The sequence below is a fragment of the Arachis ipaensis genome, chromosome B4, assembly GCF_059453495.1.
Source record: "Arachis ipaensis isolate K30076 ecotype BB chromosome B4, ASM5945349v1, whole genome shotgun sequence".
In the NCBI taxonomy this organism is placed as follows: Eukaryota; Viridiplantae; Streptophyta; class Magnoliopsida; order Fabales; family Fabaceae; genus Arachis; species Arachis ipaensis.
In genome coordinates, this window is record NC_142439.1 from 27,255,083 (window position 1) to 27,275,011 (window position 19,929).

Genomic DNA, 19,929 nt, shown 5'->3' on the forward strand with positions numbered 1-19,929 from the left:
TTGGGTGTTGAACGCCTACTTAGGACATCTTATGGGGAGTTGGACGCCAGCTGCTGCCTTTTGGGCGTCCAACGCGAGAATGGGGGTAGATGGCTGGCATTGAACGCCAGTTTTGGGCCTTAATCTCCAAAGACAAGTATGGACTATTATATATTATTGGATAGCCCCAGATGTTAACTTTCCATAGCTGTTGAGAACGCTCCATTTGGATATTCGTAGCTCCAGAACTACTTGCTTGAGTGCACGGAGGTCAGATCCTCACAACATCTGCTACGCTTTCCTTGCCTCTAAATTAGACTTTGTCAAAAACTCTAAGATTTCAGCTAGAAAATACCTGAAATCACAATAAAACACAACTCATAGAAAAATCCAAAAATGTGAATTTTACACTAAAACCTATGAAAATATAATAAAACTTAAATAAAACATAACAAAAACTATATGAAAATGATGTCAAAAAGGGTATAAAATATCCGCTCATCACAACACCAAACTTAGGCTGTTGCTTGTCCCTAAGCAACTATAAACAAAGTAGGATAAAAAGAAGAGTAAGATATAATAAATCTCAGAGTTTTCATTGAAGCTCAGTTTCAATTAGATGAGCAGGACTTAGTAGCTTTTTGCTTCTGAATAGTTTTGGCATCTCACTATCCATTGAAGCTCAAAAATGTTGGCATCCTTGGGAACTTAGAATCTATATGATATTATTGACTATCCTAGTTTAGTTCTTTTTTATTCTTGAACATGGCTTTTAGAGTCTTGGTCGTGGCCCTAAGCACTTTGTTTTCCAGTATTACCACCGGATACATAAATGCCACAGACACTTAACTGGGTGAACCCTTTCGGATTGTGATTCAGCTTTGCTAGAATCCCCAGATAGAGGTGTCCAAAATTCTTAAGCACACTCTTTTTGCTTTGGATTACAACTTTAACTGCTCAGTCTCAAGCTTTTTACTTTACACCTTCACACCACAAGCATATAATTAGGGACACTGTTCCTTTGGAGTGCTTAGGCCAAGATTTTGTTTCTTTTAGGCCCTCCTAACCATTGATGCTCAAAACCTTGGATCCATGCTCTTGCCTTTTGGTTTAAAGAGCTACTAGCTTTTTGCTCTTGCCTTTTGGTTTAAAGAACTATTGGCTTTTTCTATTATAAATTTTTTTTCGCATGCATTTGTTTTTATTTTTATTGCATCTTGCTTTTTGCTGCTTTTTCTTGCTTCAAGAATCAATTTCTTTTGATTTTTCAGATTACCAATAATACTTCTCTTTTTTATTATTCTTTCAAGAGCCAACATTCTTAAACTCCAATTTCAAACATGCACTGTTCATTCATACATTCAGAAAACAAAAGGAATGCCACCACATCAAAATAATTTACTATTCTTATTATATAACTCGAAGATTCATGCATCTTAATTTTTATTTTTCAAATAAGATTTTTTTTTAAGTAAGATGAGAGATATATGGAACATTTTATAACTTTAAGACATAGATAGAAATGATCATGCAGTAAGAACACGAGAACAGACAATAAAACATGATGGAAAATAGAAAAATGACATAAAAGCAAGGGGTGATAGAATGGGACCACCTTAGTGATGGCGGCTACCACTTCCTCTAGAGAATCCAATAGAGCGCTTGATGTCTTCAATGTCACGTCTTTGTCTCTGTTGTTCTTCACTCATAGCTCTTTGATCTTCTCTAATTTTAATGAGGATGGTGGAATGCTCTTGATGCTCCATCCTCAGCTGATTCATGTTAGAGCTTAATTCTCCCATAGAAGTATGCCATTGATCTCAATAGCTTTGAGGAGGAAAATACATCTCTTGAGGTATCTCAGGGATCTTATGTTGAGACGACTCCACATGCTCATGGTGTGGTTCATGAGCCGGCTCTCTAGTATGCTCCATCCTTCTTTTAGTGATGGGCTTGTCTTCCTTAATTGGAATGTCACCTTCTATGACAATCCCAACTGAATTGCATAGGTGACAGATAAGATGAGGGAAAGCTAACCTTGCTTGGGTGGAGGGATTGTCCACCACTTTGTACAACTCTTGAGGTATCACCTCATGTACTTTTACCTCATTTTCGAGCATGATGCAATGGATCATGATGGCTCGGTCTATGATCACCTCGGACCGGTTGCTAGTAAGGATGATAGAGCGTTAGATAAATTCCAACCATCCTCTAGCTATGGGCTTGAGGTCAAGCCTTTTTAGTTGGATAGGCTTGCCTTGGGAATCCCTTTTCTACTGTGCTTCTTCCACACAGATGTTTAAGAGCACTTGATCCAGCCTTTGACCAAAATTGACTCTTCTAGTGTAAGGATGTGGGTCTCCTTGCATCAAAGGCAAGTTGAACGCCAACCTCACACTTTTCGGACTAAAGTCTAGGACTCTCCCTCAGACCATGGTGCTCCAATTTTTAGGATGAGGGTTCACACTAATGTCATGGTTTTTCGTGTCCTATACATTAGCATAGAATTCTTGCACCATTGAGATCCCAATCTCTTGGATGTGATTTGTTAGGACTTCCCAAACTCTTCTCCGAATTTCATGTCGGATCTCTGGATACTCATTCTTCTTAAGCCTAAAAGGGACCTCAGATATCACCCTTTTTTTGCCACTACTTCATAGAAGTGATCTTGGTGGGCTTTGGTGATGAATCTCTCCATCTCCCAAGATTCGGAGGTGGTGGCTACGGCCTTTCCTTTCCTCTTTCTTTAGGGTTCTCCGACCTTGGGTGCCATAAGTAGGAATGGAAAGAAAAAGCAAGGCTTTTCCAACACCAAACTTAAAATCTTTGCTCATCCTCAAGCAAAAATAAACAAAAGAAAAGAATGGAGTAGAAGAAGAAGAAAATAGATGGAGATGAAGGGAAAAGAGTAATTCAGCCAAGTGAGGGCTAAAGGTGTATGAGTAGTGTGTGGGATTAGTGGTATGATTGGGGGTATTTATAGGGAGATTGTGGTTAGGGATTCGAAAGAATGAGGGGGAATATGGGTGGGAAAGTTTGAATTTTAGTGGGTGAGGGGTTGGTGAGAGTTATGATAGTTTTGGGGAAGAGGCATGGATGTGATTGGTTGAGGGGTTTATAGGGAAGAGTGTGTGGAAAAGTGTGAAAAGAAGAGAGAGAAGAATGTGGGGTAGGTGAAGATGTTGTGGGACCCACTGGTCTTGAAAGGCTAGGGAATTCAAATTCCCTTATCCCCTTATGGGCGTTGAACGCCCAGCTCATGCTCCATAGATGGCGTTCAACGCTAGCCCCCTATTCCATTTAGGGCGTTCAGGAGTGACCTCCTTCCTGGCATTCAACGGCAGGTCTTCTGCTTCTTTTAGGCATTGAACGCCCAGTCTCTACTCCATGGCTGGCGTTCAACGTCAAATTTTTGGTCTTCTTAGGTGTTGAATGCCCATCAGGGACACTTTGTGTGGTGCTCAACGCCAGTTTAGCTGTTTCTAGTGGGCGTTGAATGCCCACTCTGCCTTCCTTATCTGGTGTTCAATGCCAGCAAGATACTTATTCCAGAGTGTTCTGTTTCTATTTCTGAACCTTTCTGTCTCTGTTCTGACTAATGCATGTGATCATGAACCTAAAGAAACAACTAAAAAAAATAAACTTAAGGAATTTGTCATGTAAAATAAACTTTAAAAGAAATAGAAATCACTAAATATGGTTGGGTTGCCTCCCAATAAGCGCTCCTTTAATGTCAATAGCTTGACAATTAGCTCCTTACAGAGATTGATATGGGCTCAGAATTTCGTCCCTTATAGTGAACTTTCTTCCTGTCTTTTCATGGATGAGCTCCACATGCTCCAGAGACAAGATGCTACTCACTGTATATGGTATGACTGGTTTCTTTGTGAAGACAACTCTCATGCCAGGTGAGAGGCCTTCAGTGGGGATCTTTTTGTCCCTCCAGCCTTTAAGTACTTTCTTCTTAGTACCTTTGTTCTCAGTGCTTGTTGATGGCTACCCAATACCAAACTTAGAATTGGTACCTGGGGGCTTAGTAAAGCTCTGCACTGAAAGAGATGGTTGGAACACTAAGTGTGCACAGTTATCTCTCTTTTTTCAGAGGGAGAGTTGGGGTGAGGCATCTTGAACAAGATGTTCTTCTCCCCTAGTTGTAAAATTAGTTCTCCCTTTGCTACTTCAATGATAGCATTGGCAGTGGCTAGGAAAGATCTTCCAAGGATGATGGACTCATCCTCATCTTTCCCAGTATCTAAGATTATGAAGTTTGCAGGGATGTAAAGGTCTTCAACCTTCACCAAGACATCCTCTACTAGGCCATATGCTCTTTTCATTAACTTGTCTGTCATCTCTAATGAGATATTTGTAGCTTGTACCTCAAAGATTCCCAACTTCTCCATCACAGAGAGTGGCATGAGGTTTATACTTGACCCTAGGTCACACAGAGCCTTCTCAAAGGTCATGGTGTCTATGGTGTAAGGAATTAGGAAGCATCCGGGATTCGGAAGCTTTTGAGGCAGCTTCTGCTGAACCCAAGCATTGAGTTCTTTGGTAAGCACTGGAGGTTCTTCCTCCAATGTCCTTACTCCAAATAACTTGGCCTTTAGCTTCATCAGAGCTCCTAGGTACCGAGCAACTTGCTCTTCCCTAGTTTCCTCATCCTCATCAGAGGATGAGTATTCATCAGAAGTCATGCATTGCAAGAGTGCATACAAGGGGACCTCTATGGTCTCTATATGAGCCTTGGCTTCCTGTAATTCTTGGATAGGGACTTCATCAGTGGGTATTGAATACTTTGCAAGAACACCCTTACTGGCGTTCAACTCCATCTCATGGCTTTTTGAGCATTGAACGCTCAGTGGGGACATCTTCACTAGCGTTCAACGCCATCTTCTCTGCCAATTTGGGCGTTGAACACCCAGTAAGATTCTCCTTACTGGCGTTCCAAGCCAGCTCTTGTGCCAGTTTGGGCGCTGAACACCCAGTAAGGTCTTCCTTACTGGCGTTCAATGCCATTAAAGGTGCAGCATTGGGCATTGAACACCTAGTAAAGACTTCCTTACTGGCATTCAACGCCAAGAATTGAATATCATTGGGCGTTGAACGCCCATTATGGATCTCATCATTGGCATTCAACGCCAGATTACTCTCTTCAGATTCGGCCTCAGCTTCAGTAGTGATGGCCTTGCACTCTTCTCTTGGGTTTACTTCAGTGTTACTAGGAAGAGTGTTAGGAAGAGTCTCAGGGATTCTCTTGCTCAGTTGAGCAACTTGTACCTCTAAATTTCTGATGGAGGATCTTGTTTCAGTTATAAAACTATGAGTGGTCTTAGAGAGATTGGAGACTATAGTGACTAAGTCAAAAAGGCTCTGCCTAGGAGTCTCCATATGTTCCTAAGAAGATGGGAATGGTGGCCTGTTGTTGAACATATTCTGGGTTCTTCCACCTTGATTATTATGGAAGCCTTGCTGAGGCTTCTGTTGATCCTTCCATGAAAGGTTAGGATGATTCCTCCATGATGAATTATAGGTGTTTCCATAGCATTCTCCCATGTAATTTACCTCCTCCATCATGGGTTGGTTAGGATCATAAGCTTCTACTTCAGAGGAAGTTTCTTGGGTGCTGCCAGCTACAGCTTGCATTCCACTCAAATGCTGAGAGATTATATTGACCTGTTGGGTCAAGATCTTGTTCTGAGCCAATATGGCATTCAGAGTGTCTACTTCAAGAACTCCTTTCTTCTGAGCTGTCCCATTGTTCATAGGGTTTCTCTCAGAGGTGTACATGAATTGGTTGTTTGCAACAGTCTTAATGAGTTCTTTTGCCTCTTCAGGCATTTTCTTCAAGTGGAGTGATCCACCTGCAGAGCTGTCCAATGATATTTTGGACATCTAGGACAAACCATCATAGAATATACCTAGGATAGACCATTCTGAGAGCATGACAGGAGGACATCTCCTGATCAGTTGCTTGTATCTTTCCCAGGCTTCATAGAGGGATTCACCTTCTTTTTGTCCGAAGGTTTGAACTTCCACTCTGATTTTGCTCATCTTCTGAGGTGGAAAGAACTTGGCCAAGAAAGCATTGACCAATTTTTCCCAAGAGTCTAGGCTTTCTTTAGGTTGAGAGTCCAACTATATCTTAGCTTTGTCTCTAACCGCAAAGGGAAAGAGCATAAGTCTGTAGACCTCAGGATCCAGTCCATTGGTCTTAACAGTGTCACAGATTTACAAAAATTCAGATAGAAATTGATGTGGATCTTCCAGTGGAAGTCCATGGAACTTGCAATTCTGTTGCATAAGAGAGACTAATTGAGGCTTAAGCTCAAAGTTATTTGCTCTAATGGCAGGTATGGAGATACTTCTTCCATAGAAATCAGAGGTTGGTATGGTGTAGTCACCAAGAACCTTTCTTGTATCTCCTTCGTTGTTTGGCTCAGCTACCATGCTTTCAGCTTCTTGTTCGAAAATCTTTGTGAGATTTCCTTCGGAGTGTTGTGATTTAGCTTGTTGCAAATGTTTCTTTAAGGTCCTCTCAGGTTCAGGATCAAGATTAAAGAGAGGTTCTTTATCTCTGTTCCTGCTCATAAACAAGAAAAGAAAGCAAAGAAAGAGCAGAAAAAAGTCTCTATGTCACAGTATAGAGAATTCCTTGCGATGTTAAGAAGAAAAGAAAAGAAGAATGAAAATAGAGAATAGAGAAAAGGAATTCGAATAAAAGAAAAGAAGAATTTGAAAATTAGAAGTGAAAAGAGAAATAGGAAACAAAGATATTTTACTTCTAGTTTCTCTTTCTATTTATTACTTAAAACTTGAAAACAAGAAACAAATTAAGAGTTAAGATAACTAATTAATTAAAAAGATTTAAAAATTAAAGTGTGGTTTTTGAAAAAGGAGAGAGAGAAAGAGAAGATATTTTTGAAATTAGAAGAGAGACGAATTAGTTAGAAAGTTTTGAAAAAGAAAAAAGAGAAATTGAGTAACTAATTAAGAAAGATTTGAAAATAAGATAAGATAGAAAACTTGAATAAAGATTTGATTTTAAAATTTGAAACTTGAATTTTGGATTCAAATTTTAAAATTTGAAATTTGAAAATTGAAATTGAATTAAGATAAGATAAGGATTTGAAAAGTGAAATTTAAAATTTGAATTTAAAACAAGATAAGATAAAGATTTGAAAAATATTTTATTTTTAAATTTTAAAAAAAAGCAAGATAAGATAAGATAGAATCACAATTAAAAGAAAATATTTGAAAAGATTTGAAAAAGATAAGATTTTGAAATTTGATTTTTAAAACTAAGATAAGATAAGATAATGATTTTGAAATTAAAATTAGAATCTTTTTTGAAATTTTCAAAAATATTGATTAAAAATAGAAAAGATATTTTTTTTAATAAATGAAGAAAGAAAAAAACAACTAAATGACACCAAACTTAAAATTTTTAGATCTAGAGACACTAACTTTCGAAAATTTTAAAGAAAAACACCTAAGACACCAAACTTAAAATTTTTAAAGATCAAAACAAAAAGAAAAACAAGAACAACTTGAAGACCAAGAAGAATACCAAGAACAAACTTGAAAAATTCAAAGCAATTAAAGAACATACAATGGACACCAAACTTAAGATTTGACACTAGACTCAAACAAAAGACACTATTTTTGAAAATTTTTGGAAAAAGACTCAAGAAAGTTCGAACTCTAACAAGAACAAGAACAAAAGACTCAAACAAAAGATAAAGATTAATAAAGAAAAGAAAAGATTTTTGAAAAATTTTTTGATTTTTTTTTCATTTCAAAAAAGAAAATAAAAGACTCAAACAAAATTAAAAATAATACTTAATCTAAGCAACAAAATAATCCATTAGTTTGTTCAAACTCGAACAATCCCCAGCAACGGCGCTAAAAACTTGGTGCGCGGAATTTAACTTCGCACAACTAAACCAGCAAGTGCATTGGGTCATCCAAGTAATACCTGAGGTGAGTCAGGGTCGATCCCACGAGGATTGTCGGCTTGGATCAAACAATGGTTATCTTGTAAATCTTAGTCAGGCGGATAGAAAAGTTGTGTAGTTGTTTAAACGCATAAAAGTAAAATAAAGATAACTTTACTCAGCGATTGTAAATCTCATGATAAGAAGATAGTTAAGGCTTCGGAGATGCTTTGTTCTTCTAGATTAATACTTTCTTACTATCTACTCCATCTGTGAATGATTTCTTCTATAGTAGGCTGTATGTGATCACCGCCGGTTGCCAATCTTCCTCTAGTCTGAACACCAGGTTTAGTGTGCATCCAGTTTGAATGAGGGTGAAGCTCTTGCAGTTCAACCCCTTGGTGATCCTACTCAAAATGCCACAGACAAGGTCGAATCTTCCGGATCAGAGAATGCTGCGCCTTGATTCTAGCCTTTACCACAAAGACCCTAATCGTCTCATACCTCGGCTGAACTGATGTCTCGAAAAGTCCCCAACGAAGTCGTGGATTAGTCGTCTAAGAGATGTATCCTCAAGCTAGTGATTCAGTAATATCCGATGAAAGACACTCACTGAACCCATGTAGAATAGAGATAACTTGGGACGATTCAACTCATTCATAAGGTTGAAGAACGAAGATACATCTTAGGAGAGAATCAAACACGAATTGAAATAGAACAGTAGTACTTTTATTAATCTATAAAACTCAGCAGAGCACCTAACCTTAACCTAGGAGGTTTAGTGGCTCATACTGTACAATGAAACTCGAAAATATGAAATAGTGTTCTATGGTGGTCGAAGATCCAAAACAAGGGTGATCTTCTCCTATATATACTAATATAATAACTAAGGATTATAGAAATATGATAGGCTTAGGCTTGTAGTGCAAAAATCTACTTCCGGAGCCCACTTGGTGAGTGTTTGGGCTGAGCTAAGGGTGTCTCCACGTGCTAGTAGGTTCCTTGGGCGTTGAACGCCTGCTTGGGACACCTTTTTGGGTGTTGGACGCCAGCTACTCCCTTTTGAGTGTCCAATGCCAGAAAGGGGGTAGATGCCTGGCGTTGAACGCCAGTTTTGGGCCTTCATCTCCAAAGACAAGTATGGACTATTATATATTACTTGATAGCCCTGGATGTTAACTTTTCATAGCCGTTGAGAACGCTCCATTTGGATATTCGTAGCTCCAGAACTGCTTGCTTGAGTGCACGAAGGTCAGATCCTGACAGCATTTGCTACGCTTTCTTTGCCTCTGAATCAGATTTTGTCAAAAACTCTCAGATTTCAGCCAGAAAATACCTGAAATTACCACAAATAAAACACAATAACTCATAGTAGAATACAAAACTGTGAATTTTACATAAAACCTATGAAAATATAATAAAATTTAAATAAAACATAACAAAAACTATATGAAAATGATGTCAAAAAGCGTATAAAATATCCGCTCATCAGTCTCACTTAAGTGCGGTGAAGAGAATCATTCGATACATCCTTGGAACCATAAATTATAGGTTATGGTATCTGAATCTGACTCAATTAATTTAATTGGATATTCAGATGCTAATTTTGCAGGTGATAGAATAGATAGAAGAAGCACTAATGCTATTTGCTGCACCATTGGAAATGTGTTGAATGTTTGGACTAGCAAGAAACAAGGGAAAGTGGTGCTGTTCACTGCAGAAGCTGAGTATATCATTGTCTCTCTTTGCTGTTGTCAACTTTTTTACTATAAGTTGAATGTATCTAATATTCTTTTGATGTGTGATAACATGAGTGACATTTACATTTCTAAAAACTCAGTTTTGCACTCTAAAACAGAACACATTGAAGTTAATATCACTCTATTAGAGAACTTGTCCATAATAGAAGTATTGATATTCAATTTGTTAAGTTTGAGGATTAGCTAGCTGATATTTTTACCAAACTATTAGTTGAAGAGAGGTTTTTCAAGCTTAGAACTTCTCTAGGTTCTTCTGATTTAATTTGATTTTTTGGTCTAACATCACTTTTCTAGTTTTGTCTTACAGGTAGACAGGTGGTTTTTTTTGCAAATGATGGTACTGGCTTATCATCCTCTAAAAAAAGATTAGGCTTATGGTCTAGATAATCTGTACAATGTTTTGTTGATTGTTGGATCTGCAAAATTTATTTTGGAGTTTAATTTTGTTCTGAATATATTATGATTTAAATTTTCCCTCTCAAAATATCTCCTTTTATGTCTCATATCATCATATCTCATTAAACTTATTTTGTCTCCTGCAAATCATATCTTTTCATTTTCATATCATATAAATTTACTTCTTCCATATCATATTTTTCTTCTTTTCAATATAAAACTATTTTCTCTCCAATATGTTTGCATTTAAATTTTTCACACACTTATTGTGCACCACCTCTCTTACTCACGAATCAATTTTTGTTTTTAATTTTTATATATCCTCTTTTTCTTTCCTTATATAATGACAACCAAGTGAGAACTCTTTCCCTCAAACCCTTCGCATCACTCTCACAACAACACTTCATCCTCTCCTTCTCGACATATAAAAACCCTAGTTCCTCTCCTCTTGTCCATGGCTCACACCAAACGTTCTCTATGTCTTGATGAGGGCTAAATGTCAGTTTAGAATTTTCACAAATTAAAATCTCAAATTCGTTATGAGTATAGTTCCAAACCAGCAAACAACCCAAATCAAAGTTTTATAAGATTGTCACAAATTAAAACAAATAACGGGAGCGTTAATTCTAAGTCGTTCTTCCTTGGACTTGCAATGAGGTGCACGTCATTAGTTATGAAATAGGGAATTTTCAAAAACAATTGCGGGAATTAAAGGAACTAGGAATTAAAAGAGTAAACAACTATTAAATTGCAAGAAACTAGAATCAAGAAACAAGTAAATAACTAACTAAGAAAGCATGAATAAGAAGAATGATTAAACTAATAATTATACTAAAAGACAATTAAATCAAGCTAGAAAAGATTGAGAAATTGAGCGAGTAAAGAAGTGAATATCAAATGTTAAAAGGGATTTTGGCTAGGGATTAAGAGTTAAGGTCTCTTATCCTTGTCATAAATCACAACTATGGCAATTCAGATGAGTTAGTTCCACTTCGTCAACCCTAAATATTGGAGAAAGTCAAGTAGGAATACTTGATCTCAATCCACAAATTCTAATCAACTTACCAATTTACTTTGGTAGAAGATTAGCGTTAGTGGAAACCAAGTCAACTATCAATCCAAATTATCAATCTATGTTGGACATTAATGACTCAAGGTTACATAGTTCCTCAATTCCCAAACCAAGAGATAAAAATCTACTGCATAATCAAAGTAAATATTTCATCACATACTTAGTGGACATGAAAAAAATACGGTAAATTATAAAAATTATTGAAAACAATAACTAAACAATGCAAGTTATCAATGCTAATAACTCAAATAACCATATAGTAAACTCAAAACATCAAATTCATTAATGGAAAATCAAGAATTCACAAGTTCATGAGCTAACAAAATAACTTCAACTACAAAGAAATCTAAGTAAAGTGTAGTGCAAAAGACAAGAAAATTAAGAGCAACTTACAATTAAAAGAAGTTAGAATCCAAAACTAAGGTATAAATTGAGTAAAACCTAGGAAAACCTAGACAAAAGTTGGAGTTTTTCTCTCTAGAAAAACTATGAACAAAAACCTCTACCAAAAATGTCAAATGTGATTATTAGAGAGTATCCTGCTCCCCCTCCATGCTCCACTAGTCTAGGCTTTATATTTGACTAGATTAGGCCCAAATTGGGCTCCAAATCGTAAGTCATGTGCTGCCAGTGATGCGTACGCAAAACTTTAGATTGATGCGTACGTACGACTTGGAGAACTTCCAATCTTCAATTCTTCATGAATCCTCCACTTTTGCATGCTTTTCCTTCATCCTTTCAAGCCATTCTTGCCTCCCAAATCTTTAATCACTTAAACAAACACGTCAAGACATCGAATGATAGACAAATGAATTAAATTTGGCAATTTCAAGCATAAAAAAGCATGTTTTCAAGAATTAGGCTCAATTAAGAGAAGATTCACAAAAGCATGCGATTTCAATGAATAAGTACAAGTTAAATTAATAAATATAACATCTCGAATTTTTAAAAATTAAATAATTAATTATTTAAAAAAAATTATTTTTAACAAAAATAATTAAATAAAATTTTATAATTATTGAAATTTAATTTAATTATGACTTATTTTATTAGTTTGAATTATGTATTAGAAACTATTTTAATAGACAAAGTTTAAATTGATTTTTATAAATATCATTATAACTATTATTACTATTATTATTATTATTATTATTATTATTATTATGGAACAAATAAAAAAAAAGAAAAAAAAAAGTGGCCGAAGCCTTTAAAGAATGAAGAGAGAAAATTGAAACGTAGTATATATATATATATATATGAATGACACATCATTATCATTACTTAGATAAGCATTAAAACTTTTTTTATGCTCAGTTAAAACCACCGAAGCCAAGAACCAAGAGAAAGAGAGAACGTGAAACCATGGATACTTCCATGGAACCGTAATCCTCACCAAAACTTTCGGCTTTGATTATTTAAAATTCGTAACTTCAATAAAAAATTTAATTTAATAAAAGTATTTATATCTTCATTTTTTATGTGTTGGTGTTATTTTTATTTGGTAGAAATTAATAGTAACATAGCACCCCTTTTCTTTAAATTTGGTCAATTGAAATTCTAGGAGGCACATAAGATTTCTGACGTTTTCTTTTTTAGCAGTTTGGTTAAAAAGCTTTTCCGGAGTTTCGAATATTTTAATTTTATATGGAGATAGGGTTTGATAAATTTTAGAATAATTAAATGTGAATTTGATAATTGAATGTTGATTTGGTTGATAATTGTTTGAATTTAAATGAGTTTATGTTGAATTATTGTTGTTGCCTGTGATTTATTGGTTTGGCTATGAGGAACAGCTTAGTTGTGGGTATTTTAATGGCTTTGGGACTATTGTGATGTAGTATATTAAGGAAATTGATGAGATTTGGTGAGGTTTGATGGCCAAGATAAAAAAAGATTAAAAGTTACGAAGAATCGGTAACCACAAACTCAAAAACGGATTAAAATATAAGTAATATTTTAAAAGAAAATGGCTAATGTAACACCCTACCATACAGAGTCTTATGCTTAAGTCATAAGACAGAGATGACAAGGTATTACGACCTCTAAAACAAAAATTTAGTACGTATAGTAGTATGAATAATTGATTATAACTAGGAGCCTTTGTAGAAAAAGGGGTAAACAAAAACCGTAACTCAAACGCGCAACACTCCGATCGATAACGTAACGAGAAAAGGATAAGCTAACGCAAGATCATATATATAAAGAGTGTCAAAAACGGGAATATCAAGACTCAAAACCCGGTTGCGAAGATAACCGGTCCGAGCATAGCAATATATACATATGATAAAATAAGAAAACCCCAAAGGAAACCCAAAGGGACACAAATACAGAAAACCTATTCTCCAAAAATCCCCTCTAGAAGGAGTCGTCACAGTTTGTATTATTTAATGGAGATAAAAGTATCTAAACAAGATATATAACCCAAAACAGAGTCCCGAGAACAAAGGATCTTCGCTAATCCAGAAGTCTCCAGCATGCCTCAACGAGAAGCCTTGCGTCCTGCATCTGAAAACCACAAAATCCGCATGGGTGAGAACCAGAGGTCCCCAGCACGGTAACAGCTTCCACATATATAATACATAATAATAGAGGAAAGCCGAAGGCAATCCTAGAACTTCCTTCAGATAATATCAAAGCTTATAAACAAGCTAAACCGTAAGTGGCAACTGACTAAAGATTTTTCAGTCTAACTAATACTTCCCTTTCCAATTCCTTCAGACCTCCCAACCACCAGCAGGAGTATAATATAGCAAACACAGTTATATCAGACAAGAGATTTACAAATAGGAACAGATAAGGCATTTAGGCAATTAGCAAGTAATATGCAGTCAAATAGGCAATCTCAAACAATTCATGTAGTATGCTTATGATGCATGCCTGTCCCTAGTGGCTGATGATATCATCTGTCGGTTATAGAGCCAACCCGACAAGTCCTGGTAGCTAGCCATTGGACTGTCCCTCTGTCGTGCATCCCCAACTCGAGTTATACTCATCATAAACTTGATCATAATCATGATCCATATCCATCACCCTCACTGGTGAATATTTATCCATCACCATCACTGGTGAATATTTATGGGGGCGAGCTCATCCGGGCCTTTCACAGTGCCCGGCCACACTTACGACATTGGGTTAACAGAGCTTCGAGTCTCAACCTGGAGCACATGGTGGCTAGCCATTGCTACTACCCAGGGAAACCCTCATCTCCAATGGTGGAAGTGCCAACATTCACAATTCATTCAACAGCATATATGCATTTATACTTAGCCATAAACATGGCTCCGCCGCCACACGGCATAATCCAGCCATCCGGCTCACGGTTAAATCCATAACCAGCCAATTCATTAACAATTACGGCCATTCGGCCCATGGCATAACAAGCACTTCCACCGCCATCCTCCACATCTCACATAATCATCTTTGATCCTCATGGATCATTCATTTTTCCCTTGCTTCACTCGCAAGTTACCACATTCACTAGCCCTTTTCCTCATGCTAGGCATATCATAATGATTTAAGACATAAGTGGTGAGATTGGAGGCTTAGAAGTATGAAGTTTGGCTTTTAAAACTCAAAAATCAACTTTGGGATGAAAACAGGGCCACGCGTACGCGCACTCCACGCGCACGCGTGGATGATGCTTTCTCGAAGAACGGCGCATACGCGCCAAGTGCGCCTACGCGCGAGGGGTCATTCTGCTAAAAATTTTCTAAGTTAAAAGCTGCAAAATTCACAGATTCAACCCCCAATCTTCCGACGGTCATAACTCTCTCATTTTAAATCATTTTTCACCCGTTCTTCGAACGGCATGGACATCCCGGATCCAATTTCATTTCTAAATAGAATTGGCACAAATCAAAGATCCGTAGTCCAAGTTATGTCCCGTCAAAGTATGCCCAAAAACCATATTTTCATTCAAAACCACAAAGTGCCATTTTCAAAACAAGCCACTTTCAACTCTTTTCAAAATCAATTAAAACATGCCAATTTCATCCCTTTTCTTTGAAATCAATCAAAGTGTACCAAATTCAACAACAAGCCATCCTCAACTCATGCATTGACATTTTACCAAAATTCTCAAAACTACCTCCAACCATTTTAACACTTCTCAATCAAAAGGCCAAAGGATAAACACAATATTATGTCATACATCCTTCTCATCCCAATTTCTAACAATATCAATTTCCAATCAACCATCATTATACATAATCATCATACTCACCAACAATATGGCACCACCCATCAATTCAACCTCAATCATTCATCAAGCATATATCACAACATGCATTTTCTCACATATCACACAATCAAGGCATCAATATTCATAATCACACATATGATCTCATCATATATCTCAACCATTCCACAACATCATCAATTCAATGCCTATCTTAGGGCCTCTAGCCTAAGTATTTCCTACCACATTACATATTAGATACGGGAAACCGAAACCATACCTTAGCCGATTTCCCAAGCTCAACCGGAGCACTTCCAAACCACTTTTCCTCAAGCTCTCAAGGTTTCAACACCTCCAAGAACAGATTTTATCACACAAAACCCTCTTCCAAGCTTTCCAAAATCACCAATCAAGCTCCAATATTCACATATACACAACCTAAGCCACAATCATCATACCCATACACAACATCTCAATGCCCAAACCTCATAGAACAACAAATTACACTAGGGTTGAGAATCTTACCACACCCAAGGTCCAAAGAGACAAGATTAACCTTCTCTTTCAAGAGAGTTGGGTCCTATAACATCAAAGAACCCAAAATCTCAACATTTTACCCATGAAACTCGAAAATAAGGGCTGGAATTTCGAACAGAAACACGTGGCTTACCTCAAGATTAGTTGTATGGGTTTTGTAGAGCTCTCCGCGGTGAACGCGTGGCCGCAAACGGAGCGGCAATCGGAGCTCTAGATCAAAAGTTATGGTGGTTTGAAGATCAAGTGAGAGATAGAGGTTTGAGAGAGTGTTCTTCCCCCATTTCCTCTCTTTTTCAGCGTGTTTGGTGTTGTGTGAGGAGAGAGAGAGTGCTGAAAACTAGGATTTTGGTTTAGTTATGTTGGGCCAAGGGCCCACTTTGGGTCCGGTTGGACCGGTTTGGCCCGTTCGGTCCAATCTTGGTCCGATTTCCATAAAATTGGTACCGAAATTCTCGTCTCAATTTCCTCTATCATATTAAGCCATAAAAATATCATTTTAGGCTTTCTAGAATAAATTCTCATTTATGGGTTAATTAGCCGTTAATTAACCGGGCTTTACATTCTACCCACCTAATTGGGAATTTTGCCCACAAAATTCAAATGCAATTACCTGAGAATAAATGCGGATAATCCGCTCGCATCTCCGACTCAAGTTCCCAAGTGTGTTCCTCAACACCGCCTCGACTCCATGCCACTTTGACTAATGAAACATCTTTTCCACGCAACCGTTTAATACTAGTATCATCAATTCTGACCGGAGCCACTGGAAGCGTCAAATCTTCCCTTAACTGAACCGACTCAGGTTCTAACACATGGCTAGCATCAGGAGTGTACTTCCGAAGCTGCGACACGTGAAACACGTCGTGCAGGTTTGAGAGATAAGGTGGTAGAGCCATCCGATACGCCACCGGTCCAACCCTCTCCAGGACCTGAAATGGACCAATGTATCGAGGATTCAACTTCTTTGCCTTAATCGCCCTACCTACTCCTGTAGTTGGAGTAACTTTCAGGAAAACATGATCTCCTGCCTCAAATTCTAAGGGCTTCCGCCTTTGATCGGCGTAACTCTTTTGACGACTCTGCGCCGTAAGCATCCTATCTCGGATCTTCTTGACTTGTTCAGTGGTCTCAGCTATCATTTCCGGCCCCAACAAGCCTTTCTCTCCAGCTTCATACCAACATAGTGGAGATTGACATTTTCTCCCATACAAAGCCTCATACGGAGCCATTCCGATGCTCGCATGGTAACTATTATTGTATGCAAACTCTACTAATGGCATATACCGATCCCAACTCGCCGGTTGGTCCAAAACACAAGCTCTCAACATATCCTCTAGTGTTTAGATCGTCCTCTCGGATTGACCATCTGTTTGGGGATGGTACGCTGTACTCAAGCTTAATCGAGTTCCAAAAGTTTTCTGAAATGCACCCCAGAACCTCGAAGTGAAACGAGGATCTCTATCAGAGATTATAGTAGCAGGTACACCATGGAGTCTCACAATCTCCTTTATGTATAACCGAGCTAGCTCCTCAAGGGTGTAAGTCATCCGAACGGGTAAAAAGTGAGCTGACTTCGTCAGTCGGTCCACGATCACCCAGATAGCATCAAAACCAGTCCTAGTCCTTAGCAATCCCGACACAAAGTCCATTGCAATACTTTCCCACTTCCATTGCGGAACCTCTAAGGGTTGCAACATCCCGGAAGGTCTTTGATGTTCAATCTTTACCTTTTGGCAAGTTAAGCACTTTGAAACATATTCCGCCACATCATTCTTCATACCCGGCCACCAAAACATCGCCTTTAAATCATGGTACATCTTAGTACTTCCCGGGTGAATGGAGAATCCGCTTTTGTGTGCCTCCTTTAAGATATCTTGCCTCAAAGTGCCAACATTCGGCACAATGATCCTACCCTTGAATCTCCATAACCCATCTTTTTCTTCCGACACTCTCCACTGTTTTCCTTGCTCGATAGCCGGTAACACCTTCCATAACGCTTCATCATTTTCATGAGCCTTTAGGAGTTCGGACTTAAAGTCACTCGAGATTTCTAATCGGCTCAAACACAAGGTTCCAGATACTTCTCGAGCACCAATTTTTAGACTCTCGAATCCCTTGAGCAACTTCTCCTCTTGAAGCATCATCCAAGACGCATATAACGACTTTCGACTTAACGCATCCGCCACTATATTCGCCTTTCCAGGATGGTAATTTAACTCAAAGTCGTAGTCCTTCAACAATTCCATCCACCTTCTCTGCCTCATATTAAGCTCTTTCTGATCAAAGAGATACTTCAAGCTCTTATGATCAGAGAAAACTTGGAACTTAACCCCATAGAGATAATGCCTCCACACCTTCAAGGCAAACACAACCGCAGCGAGTTCCAAATCGTGCGTAGGGTAACTAACTTCATGAGGTCTCAACTATCGTGAGGCATACGCCACCACATTATGGTGCTGCATCAGCACGCACCCTAGACCCTTCAATGAGGCGTCACAATACACCTCAAATGGCTCATTCGGCTCAGGTAACACTAACACAGGTGCAGTGGTCAACTTTTTCTTCAATGTCTGAAAGCTCTCCTCGCACTCAGGAGTCCAAACAAACGGAGTGTCTTTGCGAGTTAACTTTGTCAACGGCAAAGCTAATTGCGAAAAGCCTTTGATGAACCTTCGGTAATAGCCAGCTAAACCCAGAAAACTCCTTATCTCAGTTACTGTGGTTGGTTGCTTCCAATCCATCACAGCTTCTACCTTGGTTGGATCTACGGCTATTCCCTTCTTACTCACCACGTGACCCAAAAACTTCACCTCACTCTTCCAGAACTCACACTTAGACAGTTTCGCATAGAGTTTCTTCTCCTTTAAAATCTGCAACACGGTCCGCAAGTGTTCCGCATGCTCTTCTTCAGTCTTGGAGTAAATTAGTATATCGTCAATGAAGACAACCACGAATTTATCCAGAAACGGACGGAACACTCTATTCATGTAATCCATGAATACTGCAGGAGCGTTCGTCAACCCAAAGGACATTACAGTGTACTCGTAATGACCATAACGAGTCCTGAAAGCGGTCTTAGGGATATCCTCACCCCTCACCCTTATCTGGTGATAACCGGATCGCAAATCAATCTTAGAGAAAACCCCAGCTCCTTGTAACTGATCCATGAGATCATCAATCCTCGGCAATGGGTACTTATTCTTTATGGTGACCTTGTTCAGCTGCCTGTAATCCACACAGAGTTGCATACTTCCATCTTTCTTCTTTACCAGTAACACTGGAGCTCCCCACGGGGAAACACTTGGTCGGATAAAGTTCTTACCCAACAATTCCTCTAACTGAGACTTTAGCTCGGCCATCTCTAACGGTGACATCCTATAAGGAGCACTTGAGATTGGTCCCGCCCCAGGCACCAATTCAATAGCAAACTCGACCTCTCGGTTAGGTGGAAATTCCTCAATATCATCGGGAAACACTTCCGGAAACTCACACACTACCGGAATCTGATCCAACCTTTGATCATCACCCGAAACACCCGCGGTTAACAACAGGATACCCTGACATTCGGTTCCAGAACAGTTCACCATCATTGAATTCAAGTAATAATTATTCACCACAACCGGCCCTTCTGTATCCTCCGGCATAAAGTACACCGACTTGGTAGAACAATCAAGCAGGACATGGTTTTCGGATAACCAGTCCAATCCCAAGATAAGATCAAGACCGATCATCGGTAAGCAGATTAGATTATGGACAAAATCACGCTGCTTGAACCTAAACGAAACTTTCGGGCATCCTAGCCTAGTTACCATGGCTTCATGGGTAGCATTATACACTTTTAAGTCATAACCTAAGGTTATGATCTTCAACCCTAACTCATGGGCTTTCTCAAATGCAATGAATGAATGCGATGCTCCCGAATCAAATAAAGCATTTAAAGTTTGACCAGCCATTTCACAGTTACCTCGAATGAGTGTCTCGGATCCCTCTGCACCCACAGCTGAGGTGGTGAACACCCGACCAGTCTGTTGTGCTTTCCCAGCACCTTGCTTTTGCTTCTCTGGACAACTTGCA

The 19,929-nt window shown here is 38.4% G+C and overlaps 1 non-coding gene across 1 annotated transcript; it reads left to right on the plus strand.

The window, feature by feature from the left end:
* The first annotated feature begins 5,915 nt into the window (after positions 1-5,915).
* Positions 5,916-6,024, plus strand: LOC148567005 (small nucleolar RNA R71). Its single transcript, XR_015881452.1, has one exon. It is a non-coding gene; the product is annotated as a small nucleolar RNA R71 (small nucleolar RNA).
* Positions 6,025-19,929: the final 13,905 nt, after the last annotated feature.